Source organism: Hypanus sabinus, chromosome 16 (genome assembly GCF_030144855.1).
Source record: "Hypanus sabinus isolate sHypSab1 chromosome 16, sHypSab1.hap1, whole genome shotgun sequence".
Classification (NCBI taxonomy): Eukaryota; Metazoa; Chordata; class Chondrichthyes; order Myliobatiformes; family Dasyatidae; genus Hypanus; species Hypanus sabinus.
In genome coordinates this window covers 23882156-23896664 of record NC_082721.1, presented here as the reverse complement: position 1 = coordinate 23896664, position 14509 = coordinate 23882156, and the positions used below count along the sequence as shown (strand labels likewise).

General features: G+C 44.7%; 1 protein-coding gene across 1 annotated transcript in view; it reads right to left on the bottom strand.

Annotated features, from left to right (window-relative positions):
• Positions 1 to 5808, bottom strand: part of arhgef18b (rho/rac guanine nucleotide exchange factor (GEF) 18b) — a 211033-nt gene extending 205225 nt beyond the window's left edge. The window contains exon 1 of the mRNA XM_059991291.1: positions 5738 to 5808. The gene's annotated coding sequence lies outside the window, so the exon portion shown is untranslated. The remainder of the gene's footprint in view (positions 1 to 5737) is intronic.
• Between the last annotated feature and the right edge of the window lie 8701 nt (positions 5809 to 14509).

The window sequence follows — 14509 nt, the reverse complement described above, 5'->3', positions numbered from 1 at the left end:
TTGTAAGGGTGCACAGCAGAGAGCATCCTAACATGCTGCATCAACGCATGGCACGGAAAGTGCACTGCGGCATTCAGGAAGGCTCTATAACGGGTAGTCAAAACTGCCCGCCACCCACCATCAAAGACATAAATACAGAAAAGGCCCAGTAACGTCATGAAGGATCCCACCCACCCTGCTCGTGCTCTGTCCCACTTCCAGCAGGGAGGAGGCTACATAGCATCCACACCAGGACCAGCAGACTCAAAAATGGCCATTTTCCCCAAAGAGCCACCGTCTCAGGGCAGTGTGGAAAAAATGCTACCCTTTGAAAGGGGAAAACTCAGCGTGCAAACTTGCGGGAATCATCCCAGGAATGAAAGAGTTAACATATGAGGTGCACCCAATGGCCCTCGGCTGGTAGTCACTGGAATTTGGAAGAATGAGAAGGAATCTCATCGAAATCTACTCAATATTGAAAGGCCCAGACAGAGTGAACATGGAGAGGATGTTTCCAATGGTGTGAGAGTCTAGGACCAGAGGGCACAGCCTCAGAATAGAAGAATGTTCTTTTAGGGCAGAAATGAGGAGGAATATCTTTAGCCAGAGGATGGCGAATCTGTGGAGTTTATTATCACAGACAGCCATGTCATGTTATTGGATACATCTAAAACGGAAGTTGATAGATTCTCAATTAGTCAGGGTGTCAAAGTTTACAAGGAGAAAAGCAGATGAATGAAGTTGAGTGTGAAAATAAATCAGCCATGATTAGATACTCAATGGGCTGAATGGCACAATTCCACTAGTATGTCTTCTAGTCTTACGGTGAAGAGACAGAACTAAAGGAGCACTGCATCCTCGATCAGGAATCTGATGAACAGTATTTAAGGAGCTTCCTTCCTCTTCAGCATTTCCTTCAGATTACAGACAACTTGTTTCCACCTGCTGGTTTTGAGATAACTAACAAAGTATATGTGGAAACTAAGCTTTTCCTCAGATGGTCAAAAGGTGGCTGTTGGGGTGAGCAGGTGGGTAGTCAGTAATGCACTTGCAGTATCTCATAGCCTTCATCTGCTCCCGTTTCATGACCTTAAAGTACTTAATATCATCCGAAATACCCTTTGAGTGGCTAGAGGTACCCAGAGTCTGTGCAGATGTTGCATTTTTCCCTCATTGAGGAGATATGTGAATCTTTTTCTCTGTCTATCTCTTCCCACAACACTGCCAAAATAGAGTGTCTGCGTCAAGAGAATAGACCTTCTGGTACTGGGGACACTGGAAAGAGGACAATGAAACTGTTCATTCTTTCTGCAAATTTCGAGGATTTTTGTGGAAACAGCATTGTTGGAACCTTTGAGGACCCTGAAATTCCCACTGTAGGCAGTTCAGGTCTCAGAAGCGTACAGGAGGGCAGAAGTCACTGCAGTCTGGCAGACTATGAGTTCTGTGATAGGTCTGAGCTCTTGATATGAAAACAGAAAAAGCTGTAAACATTTAGCAGGTCAGGCAACATCTGTGGAAAGTGAAACAGAGTTAATGTTTCAGTTCATTCCTCAGAACTTTACTGACAAATGGCGGAGACCCTTCATCAGGAGCCAAAATGTCGACTGTTTATCCCTCTCCGTGTATGCTGCCTGACCTGCAGAGTTTCTCCAGCGTTTTGTATGAGCTACTCTGGATTTCCAGCATCTGCAGAATCTCTTGTGTTTAATGTTTTCAGCATTTTCTATTTTTAGTTCATAGTTCCAGCATCTGCAGTTTTGTTTCGATTTCCACTTACTGAAGTGGCAATTTTTGAAAACCCAAAAGGAGTACAGCACAGTTGGAGGAGCCCAATTAACAAGATGCTATGTTGTCAGAGAAGTAATACAGACTGTTCTTACTAAGGAAGTGGTCTGGTCGAAGGGGCAGTGCTGAGGGAGAACTGTCCTGTAAGCAGTAATACAAATGGTGCATTGTCAAAAGGTCAGTAGCAAGTGAGGAAGCAGAGCTAAGGATGTGGCACATTGTCAGAGAAACAATAATTGAGGTAGTGTGGTACCATCATAGACCATAACAGCGCAGTACAGGCCCTTTGAGCTAACATTTTAACCTACTCTAAGATCAATCTAACCCTTCCCTCCTACATAGCCCTCCACTTTTCTATCAGCCATGTGCCTCTCTAAGAGTTCCTTAAATATCTTTTAATATAGCTACCTCTACCACCACTTCTGTCAGAGAGTTCCATGCACTCACCACTCTCTATTTTAAAAAGTTACTGTACCTCCGACAACTTCATATACTTTCCTCCAATCACCATTGCCCCTTGTAATAGCCATTTCCACCTTGGGAAAAGTCTCTGGTTATCCACTTGATCTTTGCCTCTTATCACCTTGTATACCTTTATCAAGCCATTTGTCATCCTCCTTCGCTCCAAAGAGAAAGCCCTAACTCGCTCAAATCTATCTTCATAAGACATGACCTCTAGTCCAGACAACATCCTGGTAAATCTCCTCTGCACCATCTCTAAAGCTTCCACACCATTTCTCCAATGAGGCAACCAGAAACAAGCACAATATTCCAAGTGTAGTCTAACCAGGATTTTATAGAGCTGCAACATCACTTCAATCTCAATCTCCCAACTAATGAAGGCTAACTCACTTTTTAATATCCCTATCAACTTGTGGGGCAATTTTGAGGGATCTATGGACGTGGAACACAAGATCCGTCTGTTCCTCCACACCTACAAGAATCCTGCCCTTAACGGAGGAGTAGTACTCAGCAGATGGTAGTAAGAGAGTGCTGGATTGTCAGAGGGGTCGTAATGGGTATGTGCTGCATTGTAAGAAATACTATGTCCTGAGGTGTCAGAGGAGGTTATTACCAGAATGGTAGGATGAGTCTTTTGTTTCAGTGGATTTACAAGATTTCAAGGTAGCCACCTTTGGTGTTATACACAGCAGAACTGTTATTGTCCTGTAAATAATTTGTTAAGACAAATGAGCAGCATAATTTATTCTTCCTGTGAACTTTTCCTGCCCTATTACCCTTGCTAAGATTACACCGGCCATCGTGGTTAAGGTGCCATTAACTGCCGGCATGAAACTTGCAGAGCTAACTTGATTTATTGACATACTTTGTAAATGTGTTGTGGAGCTGTGAGCTTCTGTCTATTCCTGCAGCAAAACTTGATTTTTTCCGCTTTTGCTACTGATTCTTAGGTTGGATATTCAAACACAGTTGGGGAGGCAACTCAAACCCCTGCAGTGTCCTGGGATGACGAGAAAGATGGTTCATCTGACCTACTGATTTGAAAGAAAATCTTGAATTCACAAAACTCCCTCACAGCTTCAGTACATCCCAAAGTCCTTTACAGACCGGAAGATACTTTGCAGTATGCTCATTCCTATAATGCAGGGAATCTGTGCATGGGATGATCTCACACATGACAAAGTAACAATGACCCCGATTCCTTTTGGAGTAATATCAAATGAATCAGAATCAGGTTTAACACCATCAGCATATGCTGTAAAATTTGTTAACTTTACGGCAGCAGTACAATGGAATATACGAAAAATAAATATAGAGAAAAAAACTGAATTACATTGTGTATGTATATGTTTATTAAATAGTTAAGCTAAAATAAGTACTGTAGTGCAAAAAAACCCAGAAATTTAAAAAAGTAGTGAGGAAGTGTTCATGGGTTCAATGCTCATTTAGAAATCAGATGGCAGAGGGGAAGAAGCTGTTCCTGAATCACTGAGTGTGTGCCTTCAGGCTTCTGTACCTCCATCCTGATGGTAGCAATGAGAACAAGGCATGTCCTGGGTGGCGGGGATCCTTACCGAAGGACATCACCTTCCCAAGGTACCACTCCTTGAAGATGTCTTGGATACTACAGGGCCTAGTACCCATGATGGAGCTGAGTAACTTGACAAGTTTCTGCAACTTACTTCAATCTTGTGCAATAGCCCCCCCCCCACCCCACTCCCCATTATCAGACGGTGATGCAGCCAGTCAGAATGCTCTCCACGGTACATTTGTAGAAGTTTTTGAGACTTTTAAATGAGAAATAAATGTTTTAAATGCAGACCAGGACATTGGGAATAACTACCACCTATATTGAAATGTTGCCCAGGGATCTTTTACATCCAGGCTGGACAGACAAGGCTTGTTTAACGTCCAGTTATGCAGGACAGCTTCAGTACTGGAACAGAAAGTCAGCTGCCAATCTATGTCCACGCATCCTAAATTGTGCAGACAATGGATTCTCCATCAAGTAACAGAAATTGTAGTACCTCAAATGTATTTAAAAAACACAACCTATTTACATCTGTATAGTACTTTTACAATAAAAAACACAACTTTAAACATTTCACAGTCCAAAAAATGTACCTGTTGGTAGGTTAGCTGGTCATTGTAAATTGTCCTGATTAGGCTAGGGTTAAATCAGGGGTAGCATGGCTCAAAGGGCCAGAAGGGCCAATTCTGTGCTGCGTCTCTGTAAATAAATGTATTACAGAGCTGGAGGGATAGTAAACAGCATTCAATGGACAGAGCTAAGCAACACCACAACCAACAGGTCAGATTGCAGCTTTGCAGTCTAGCTGCATCTCATTGTGAATGTGGTTGACCTGAAATGTTAACACCATTTCTTTCTCTGCTGCCAAGCATTTTGAGCACTTTTCTGTTTTTAGTATAGATTTCCTGCACCTACCATCTTTTTATTTCCAACAGAGATAAATAAGCATTTCCTCAGCTCAGATTTCCTTACCGCCTGAATCCACTGAGTCTGAGCTGACTCATTCCCATCAATTCCATTTTCCACACTTGTTTCCCTGTGATCTCTCAGGTGTAACAACTCTTTTCTTGACTCTCGGACACTAGGACCAATTTACAGTGACTATGAACTCACCAGGACAGAGGAGGAAACCAGGGCACTCAGGGGAGACCAGCTAGTCACAGGAAAAATTGTGTAAGCTCCACAGGGAAGCCAGGATTGAACCCAGAGGACAGCATTGCCTGCTCTGCCACAGTGCCAGCCACAAGGCAGAGCCAAGCAGCTTACTAGTTTGCCACTCTTCCCCCACACACAAAACACACATTCTCTCCAACACAGGAGCACCATGATGCAGAGTGAAACCTGCAAATTGCACTGCAGTTGTTCAGCCAAGTTACACCAACAGCACTTCCTCTATCACCAAGAGTGACAAGGACAGCAACTGCCTGGGGACGTTACCACCAGCCTCTTGAAGTAGTAGACTACCTCAAACTTGGAAATACATCTCCAATCCTTCATCCTAATTTGGAAACGCATCAGTAATCCTTCATCATTTTTTTAGTCTGACTCCCGGAACACCGTTTCCAACAGCACGAGGAGCACCTTCTTCACCGCAGGACCTGCAGCCGTGGAAGAAGGTAGCTCACTTCTGAAGGGCAACAAGGGTGGACAATAATTGCTAGCCCACCTCCGAAATTAAGCTGCCACAAGCGCAGAGATAATCAACACAGTCGCTACAACGCGTGAGTCAGAGGGTTCATCCACACCGACATCAATTGTCCCCCGATCTCAGATGCAGTGACATCTCCGAGAAAACGGGTTGGTCAGCATCGAGCCCCAACCCACCCGGGGTAATGAACGGGGGAGGGGGATTGCATGCTGCAACCAGAACTCCCTCCCCACCAAAGAGTTTAATTTGAAATTCTGCAGCAGAAGGTGCAGATGTCATCCCCCACATACATGAACAGGCATCCCTCCACATGCGGAGGTACAACTCACTGAGGTGAGGTCCCAGGCGACCGGCCGGTCCTGAGCTTCGGCTCCTACCCCCCCCGGCACCTTCCGTCCGAGTTTTCTTCCGAAGACTGGCGAGTCTGAAGCTTCACACGTGACCGTTCTGATGAAACGAAGCGAGAGGAAGCTTGCGGTCGCTGGAGCTGTTCGTGTTTTGTTTTCTTCATACACTCGGGCTGAGCACTCGCTTCTCAGGCATTGACAGGTCCGGCTGCCACTTCCTGAGCGCTCCGAGGGCTGCGGCCCCGGTGTTTCCGCCCCCTCGCCGGCTCTGGAGCAGAGACCCCCACTTCCTCAGCTCTCGCCTGCCTCCCTCCCCATCCCGTCCCCCAACTCCTCCACCCCCAGCTCTCCCATCCCCAACCCCTGCCCCTGGTTCACTCTCCCAGCCTGCCCCTCCCCAGCACCTTGGCCCTCATCGGCTCTCTCGCGTAACGCCAACCCCCCACCCCTTCCCTGGCTCGGTCCTTCACCTTCCCGAAACCCCTTGCCCCTACACTCTACGCCCTTCCATATCAAAACCTTAATCTGTCACCATCTTTTTAAAAAAATTCTGAAGTTTTGCACAAACCACTCTTTAAAGATTAGCTCCAACCCCGAAAGGGGGGGGTGGGAACTAATCTCTTTCTTAAGTGAATGATTTTCCCCTAATCAGCCAACCCCTGGATCTACATTCTCCCACAAGTGGAAAGACCTTCTCCTCATCCACACAGCCAAAAACCTGGCAATCTCATTTCTTTTAACCAATTCAAACCCTGTGCATTCCAAGCACTAGAATAACAATATTCTCTGAACTGTATCTGATACATTAACATCCCCCCTTAAATAAAAAGGTCCAATACTACACAAAGTGCTCTGGATGTTGCCTCACCTGTGCTGTGTGCAACTGAAGGATAATCTCCCTGTGTTTGTAGTCCACCCTCCTATCAATAAGCAATAACATTCTTGAGATACACCAAGAATGTAGATGCTGGAATCTGGAGCAATGTTTTGCTGGAGGAACTCAATGCAGGGACATCTGTTAGGGGAAGATGCTGTTTAACCTGCTAAGTTCCTTCAGATAACACTTTTCACTTTCCTAGTTACTCACTGTATCTATGTATCTCTCTTATAGAGTCATAGAGCCTATGTCTCAGAAAGAGGCCCTTTGGACCAACTGGTCAAGGCTAACCAAAATGCCCTTGAGCATTTTGTAAATTATGTGCAGAAGCATCAAGATTTCTGAATGCTGGTATCTCTCTCCTTTCTCTCTCTCATTATTTTTGTAATCTGTTTCCCTTTTAAGTCATTTTGTCAAAATGGCCAAATTCATATTTTTACACATTATACTATTTCAAAGTAACTGACGTAGTTTCCTAATTTTAATCTCCCTGAGGAAGTGGCTCTTTGTTACAATAGACAATAGGTGCAGTAGGCCATTCAGCCCTTCAAGCCAGCACAGCCATTCACTGTGATCATGGCTGATCATCCACAATCAGTACCCCATTCCTGCCTTCACCCCATATCCCTTGACTCTGCTATCTTTAAGAACTCTATCTAACTCTTTCTTGAAAGCATCCAGAGAATTGGCCTCCACTGCCTTCTGAGGCAGAGCATTCCACAGATCCACAACTCTCCGGGTGAAAAAGTTTTCCTCAACTCCATTCTAAATGGCCTACCCCTTATTCTTAAACTGTGGCCTCTGGTTCTGGACTCCCCCAACATCAGGAACATGTTTCCTGCCTTTAGCGTGTCCAATCCCTTAATAATCTTATATGTTTCAATCAGTTCCCCTCTCATCCTAAATTCCAGTCGCTCCAATCTTTCAACATATGACAGTCCCTCCATTCCGGCAATTAACCTCATGATCCTACTCTGCACTTCTTTAATAGCAAGAATGTCCTTCCTCAAATTTGGAGACGAAAACTGAACACAATACTCCAGGTGTGGTCTTACCAGGGACCTGCACAACTGCAGAAGGACCTCTTTGCTCCTGTACTCAACTCCCCTTATGACAGCCAACATGCCATTAGCTTCCTTCACTGCCTGTTGTACTTGCATGCTTACTTTCAGTGACTGATGAACAAGGACACCAAGATCTCGTTGTACTTCCCCTTTTCCTAACTTGACACCATTCAGATAGTAATCTGCCTTCCTGTTCTTGCCACCAAAGCGGATAACCTCACATTTATCCACATTAAACTGCATCTGCCCACTCACCCAACCTGCCCAAGTCACCCTGCATTCTCATAACATCCTCCTCATATTTCACACTGCTACCCAGCTTTGTGTCATCTGCAAATTTGCTAATGTTACTTTTAATCCCTTCATCTAAATCATTAATGTATATTGTAAATAGCTGCGGTCCCAGCACTGAGCCTTGCGGTACCCCACTAGTCACTGCCTGCCATTCTGAAAAGGACCTGTTAATCCCTACTCTTTGTTTCCTGTCTGCCAACCAATTTTCTATCCATGTCAGTACCCTACCCCCAATACCATGTGTTCTAATTTTGCCCACTAATCTCCTATGTGGGACCTTATCAAAGGCTTTCTGAAAATCCAGGTACACTACATCCACTTTCTAGACAAGTTGTGCCTTCCCAAAATAAAGGGAACTTGGAAAATGAAAACTATCCAACTTCTTCTTTTAAGATCCCAGGATGAAATCCACCAGGATCTGGAGACTCGCTCCGCATCAGTTCCCCAGCAACTGAGATTTTGCTAGATTCTTCTTCCCTTCCATCCAAAAGCTGATCGACATCTCTTGGAGGGTTGAATTCAGCGCGAGAGGTTGTTCATTAGTGACACATCGCTAAGTTTAAGAAGAGCTTGTGAGCTCTCAGCTTCTTTTTGGCAGGCAGAAATCAACGCAAAAGGTCGCTCAATGGTGACACAATACAGCTTAAAGAGAGCTCGGATGCTCAGTGCTTTCTTTTGGCGGGTTGAAATCAGCACATGGCCAATAAAAAGAAAGGAGGTGCAAGTGGAGCAGCCATTGTGTGAGTGGGGCAGTGTTAGAGCTATCTGGCTTTGACTCAACAGGTTTGAGGAAGCACAGGCGGCATTTCTAAGTAAACAAGTAGGTAAGAAAGTTTACAGTAAGTTTTTTCTTGTTAGTACTTTGCTAGTGTGCTGAGAATAGACACGGAGGGAGTGGTAAGTTCCTTGTGTGAGATACGGAAAATCTGGAACACCTCCAGTTTCACTGAAAACCATATCTGCACAAAGTGCATTGAGCTGCAGCTCCTTAGAGATGATGTTAAGGAACTCGAGCTGCAGCTCAATAACTTTTGACTCATATGGGAAAATGAGGAGGTGATAGATAGGAGCTAGAGGAGGTAATCAACCCTAAGTTGCAGGAGGCAGGTGCCTGGGTGACTGTCAGGAGTAGAAAAGTGAATAGACAGCCTGTGAAGAGAACTCCTGTGGCTGTTCCCTTCAGTAATAAGTATTCCTTTTTGGTTACTATTGGGATAGCGGACCTACCGGGGGAAGATCCAGGACAGGGGGAATTGGAAAGCTTTTGGAAAATAACAGAAGGTAAGGCATAAAGAGAGAAAAGATTAAATATGAAGGTAAGCTAACTAATAATATAAAAGAGAATACCAAAAAATATATATAAAGAGTAAAATAGAGATGAGAGTGGTTATCGGATGGCTGGATAACGATGATGGATAGGTAGTAATGAGGGACAAAGAAATAGGAGAGGAACTTCATAAATATTTTCCACCAGTCTTCACTGTGAAAGACACTAGCAGAATGCAAAAGTGTCAGGGAGCAGAAGTGAGTGTAGTTGCTATTACTAAGGAGAAGGTGCTTGGGAAGCTGAAAGGTCTGAAGTTAGGTAAGTCATCTCGACCAGATGGACTGCACCCCAGGGTTCTGAAAGAGGTGGCTGAAGACATTGTGGAGGCATTAGTAATGACCTTTCAAGAGTCACTAGATTCTGGAATAGTTCTGGAGGTGTTTGCTGTCTTGAAGCAAGTCAGAGTGGACAAATTCCCAGGACCTTACAAGCTGTTTCTTCGGACCCTGTGGGAGGCAAGTGCAGAAAATGCAAGGGCCCTAACAGGGATATTTGAATCATGCTTAGTGACAAGTGAGGAATTGGAGGACTAGAGGATAGCTAGTGTTGTTCTTCTGTTTAAGAAAGGCGCCAAGAATAAACTATGAAATTACAGGTCAGTGATCCTGACATCATTACTGGGAAAGTTATTGGAAGGTATTCTAGGAGGCTGGATATATGAATATGTGGATAGACTGCAATTGATTAGGGATAGTCAGCACGTCCTTGTGTGTGGTAGGTCATATCTAATCAATTTTAGAGTTTTTTGAGGATGTAACCTGTAAAGTTCATGAAAGCAAGGCAGTTGATGCTGTCTACGTGGACTTTGGCAAAGCATTTGACAAGGTCCCCAGTTGGTCAGGAAGGTTTAGTCACTTGGCAATCAAGATGGGGTATTAAATTGGATTAGACATTGGCTTTGCAGGAGAAGCTAAGGAGTGTTATTAGATGGTTGACTGGAGGCCTTTGACTTAGACAAATTGGGGGAAATGGACAAAAAAAGTGGCAGATGGAATATAATGTAGGAAAGTGCTCATGCATTTTGGCAGAAGGAATAAAATGTGGACTATTTTCCAAATGGGGAGAAAATTTAAAAATCAGAGACCCAGAGGGACTTGGGAGTCCTCATACAGGATTCCCTAAAGTTTAACTTGCTGGTTCAGTCAGTGGTAAGGAAGGCAAATGCAATGTTAGCATCCATTTTGAGAGGATTAGAATACAACTTAAGAATATAATGCTGCGGCTTCAATGTTCAGGCCACCCTTGGAATATTGTGAGCAATTTTGGGCCCCTCATCTAAGAAAAATGTGCTGGCATTGGAGAGGTTCCAGAGGAGGTTCATGAGATTGATTCCAGAAATGAAAGAGTTAACATATAAGAAGTTAACACTGGAGTTTAGAAGAATGAAGGGGGATTTCATTGAAATCTATCGAATATTGAGAAGTCGTGATAAAATGGATGTGGCGAGGATGTCTCCTATAGAGGGGGAGTTTAGGGGCAGCCTCAAAATTGAGGGAAGTCCATTTAGAACAGAGATGAGGAAGAAGTTCTTTAGCCAGAGGGTGGTGAATCTGCCTGCTTTTTCTGACAGATGGACCATAGGTGCTCAGCAAAGAGGTGCTCCCGGCATGGCCCCCTGTATATCGGCTTTCTTTCCTCCACCATCAACGCTGCCCTCAACCACACCTCTTCCATTTTGTGCATGTCTACCCTCACTCCATGCTCCCACCACACTACCAGGGATAGGCTTCCTCTCGTCCTCACCTACCACCCCACCAGCCTCCACGTCTAGCACATAATTCTCCATAGTTTTTGCCATTTCCAATGGGATTCCACCAACAAAGCACATCTTTCCCTCCCCACCCTTTCTGCTTTCCATAGGGATTGCTCCTTACACGACTCCCTTGTCCATTCGTCCTTCCCCACTGATCTCCCTCCTGGCACTTATCCTTGCAAGCAGAACAAGTGCTACACCTGCGCGTACACCTCCTCCCTCACTACCATTCAGTGCCCCAAACAGTCCTTCCAGCTGAGGTGACTTCGCCTGTGAGTCTGCTGGGCTCATATACTGGGTCTGGTGCTCCTGATACAGCCTCCTGTATATCATTGAGACCCGATGTATATTGGGATACTGCTTTGCCAAGCACCTACGAAGAAGTGGGATGTCTCAGTGGCCACCCATTTTAATTCCACTTCCCATTCTAACCTGTGAGTCCATGGGCCTCCTCTGCTGTCTCAATGGTTGGAGGAGCATTCATTTGCACAAGTATATGTAGATTATCGGAGGAAGCCCGCAAGAATTTGCTAAAGGCAAATCATGCTTACCTAATTAACTAACCCTGGGGGGGGGGGGCAGCCCAAAATTGGTCTCCATGCTTCCAGTGCCAACATAGCATGCCCACAACTTACTAACCCATAATGCTTTGTACTGTGGGAGGAAATCGGAGTCCTCAGAGGACACACACACAGTCACGGAGAGAATCCTCACAGAAAGTAGTGGGAATTGAATCTCAGTCACTGGTGCAGTAAAGCATTAGGCTAGCCACAATGATCCCGTGCCACCTCTTGGTAAAGACCCTGATGGAGGCAGGAAGGTTGGGATGAATATGGTTTATATGATATATATTGAATTCTAATAGTCATTTGATAAGTTCCAAATAGTAAGCTTGTCACCAGAGCTGAATACCATCCAGGTGAGATTAGTCTGCTGCTCTGTTGTGGGAGCTGTGCATCATTGACTTCTCCAAGCTGTCTGCCATCCACAAATCATGTCCATTGTGCAGGGGGGGTACTTTCTGTGGAACCCTCAGGAGGCTCAGTTCCATTCAGGACAAGAGAGCTCACGTGGGCTTGGGCTACTCTGACAGCATCACCCAGATCTGGGACCTCCACCACTAAGAAGGACGAGGTCGGGGAATGCTTGGGAGCACCAGCACTCGCTGGTTCTTGTCTAAGAGTCACACTTGTCCTGACCTGGCATTACAGCACAAATTCCTCACCTTGGGGATGCTGCACTGTTGGAGTAGGCAGTAAAACAAGGGCTTTTCCAGTCTTAGAGAGGTACATAGGAGTTCCACAGTTCCTTTTTTTTGAAAACTGAGAGCTTTTCCCCAGTGCGGACCATACAGTCACTGATCTCACTGCTGTTTGTGGGAGCTTGCTGCACTCAGACTGTCTGTTTGCATTTCCTCATTTGCTGCAGTGGTCGTGCTTGAATAAGTGTCTTACAGCCAAATACATTGGGACATCTTGCGGTGGTGGTACGCAGAGTAAAAATGCAAGTCCTTCCTTTAAGGGAAGGGAAAAGCATTGAAGGAGAAAAGAGGAAATCAACACGTCTATTGCATCAACGAGACTGAGGAAGATGTTTGAAGCTGATCCGATTGGTTACAGAGAGTTGCAGCAGTGACCTGTGCGGGTGTGAGAAGGGTTTTGTACAACATGGTTTTAAGTTTCTTGGTAGGAGCTGCATGCAATTTGAGCCAAGAAACCTGTGCATCAGATCCTGACCCTGTTCCTGCAGTCAGCGCTGTCACGTCAGACAACTCGTGGGGTGAAGAAGGTTAACAGGCGCAGTTTGAGGAAGTCTCGATCACTGGAGATAACCTTAGGTATCTCTGGACCATTGCAGAAAGCACCAGCCCACTTCCTGTTGAGCATGTGCAGACTGCAAAGCAAAGTCAGCAGAGTGACTAACACTTGGTGAGAACAGCTTCATTTCATTCCCCTTCCCATCCCAATCTCTGAACTGAGCTGGCTGGGACTCAGAAAGAATGGTGTTGAGTGGAACCTTCCAAGTTTTCTCACACAGATTGTGAAGTGTAGCACTGTTGTGATGACAGAAACATGGCTGTACAGTGATGTGCTAACTAGTAGCTAATCGGTTTTAGCTGTTGGTTGAGTCATACAACATCAAAACAGTCGTCTGAGTCTGAGCCGATACTGTTTATACTAATCCTACCCTAAATAATAGTTCAACAGTTCCATTTAATATCCGAGAACGTATCCAAAATTCATCCTGAAATTCTTGTTCTTTACAGACATCCATGAAAACAGAAGAGTGCCCCAAAGAATGAATGACTGTAAGAACATTAGAACCCAAAGCCATCTTCTCCCCCTCCCACACACAAACAACAGCAAAGCATCAAACCTCCCCCTCCCCCACTTATTTCGGAAAGAAGTATCAGTGCCTACCACCCACCAAGCAAACAATAGCAAAGCCCCCAAGAGAGACCATGACCTGCAGTACAGTAAAATTAATCATTCACCTGACAGTACAGCATGCCATCGGCTCTCTCTCTCTCTCCCCCTAATAAAGGGACAGAGATGTGTCACCTATTTTGATTCTACTCCTGCTCTACTACTTCCAATTTATGAGTGCCGTACCTTTTGCATTGTGCCCTCTTACTCCTGCATTTTTACAGACAACATTGGCCAGACCAAGTAAAACCACATTATCACCCATAGGATTTCACCACTACACTCGCCTGCACACCAAGGGCAATTTACAACAGGCAATTAACCTACCAGCCTGCGTGTTTTTGAGAGGTGGGAGGGAGATAGACTGACTACACTTCTGAACGTGCATCTGTGAGATTGAGAGTCCTTCAGTTCATGCACATCCAGTATAAACATAAATAATCATTTATTTCTTCAAAACCAGACTCTCAGTTTTCTTGTTCATTCTTTTTCTGTCTCACTTTCACTTATTAGATCAGAAAGCCACATCTTAGGAGACTCTCTCAGAGATTAGAGGCACCTTCTACCAAAATATCTTACTGCTGGATCAGAGCTTGGTTTTCTCGGCAGACTCTGGAGTTAAAAGAATTAACCTCCTCATGGTCGATACTTACAGAGGCTGGAAAGGTTCTCTGGTAGGATGTGCAGATCTGTGCCAACGGGCAACCTTCCTGCGATTGGAATGAACTTCTTCAGAGCCTCTTCATTTTTTAATGTGACTGAATCGTATGCTAATTAGAGAGGAAAAGGAAACAATTCTCAGAAGATGAAGTAAGCTCGCAGACAAATATTTCTTTCAGTTTCTTTATTATAACATCCATTCTCACACCTACTTGAAACTGCATTTAAGGTTTCAAGCAAACCTTATTACACTTTTTTTCCATTTATAGCTTTTAACATGCACACTAATGGTGAAATGCTCCTGATGTTGGGATACACTCGAAGGATTGTATGGACATACCCGCTCCTATTTC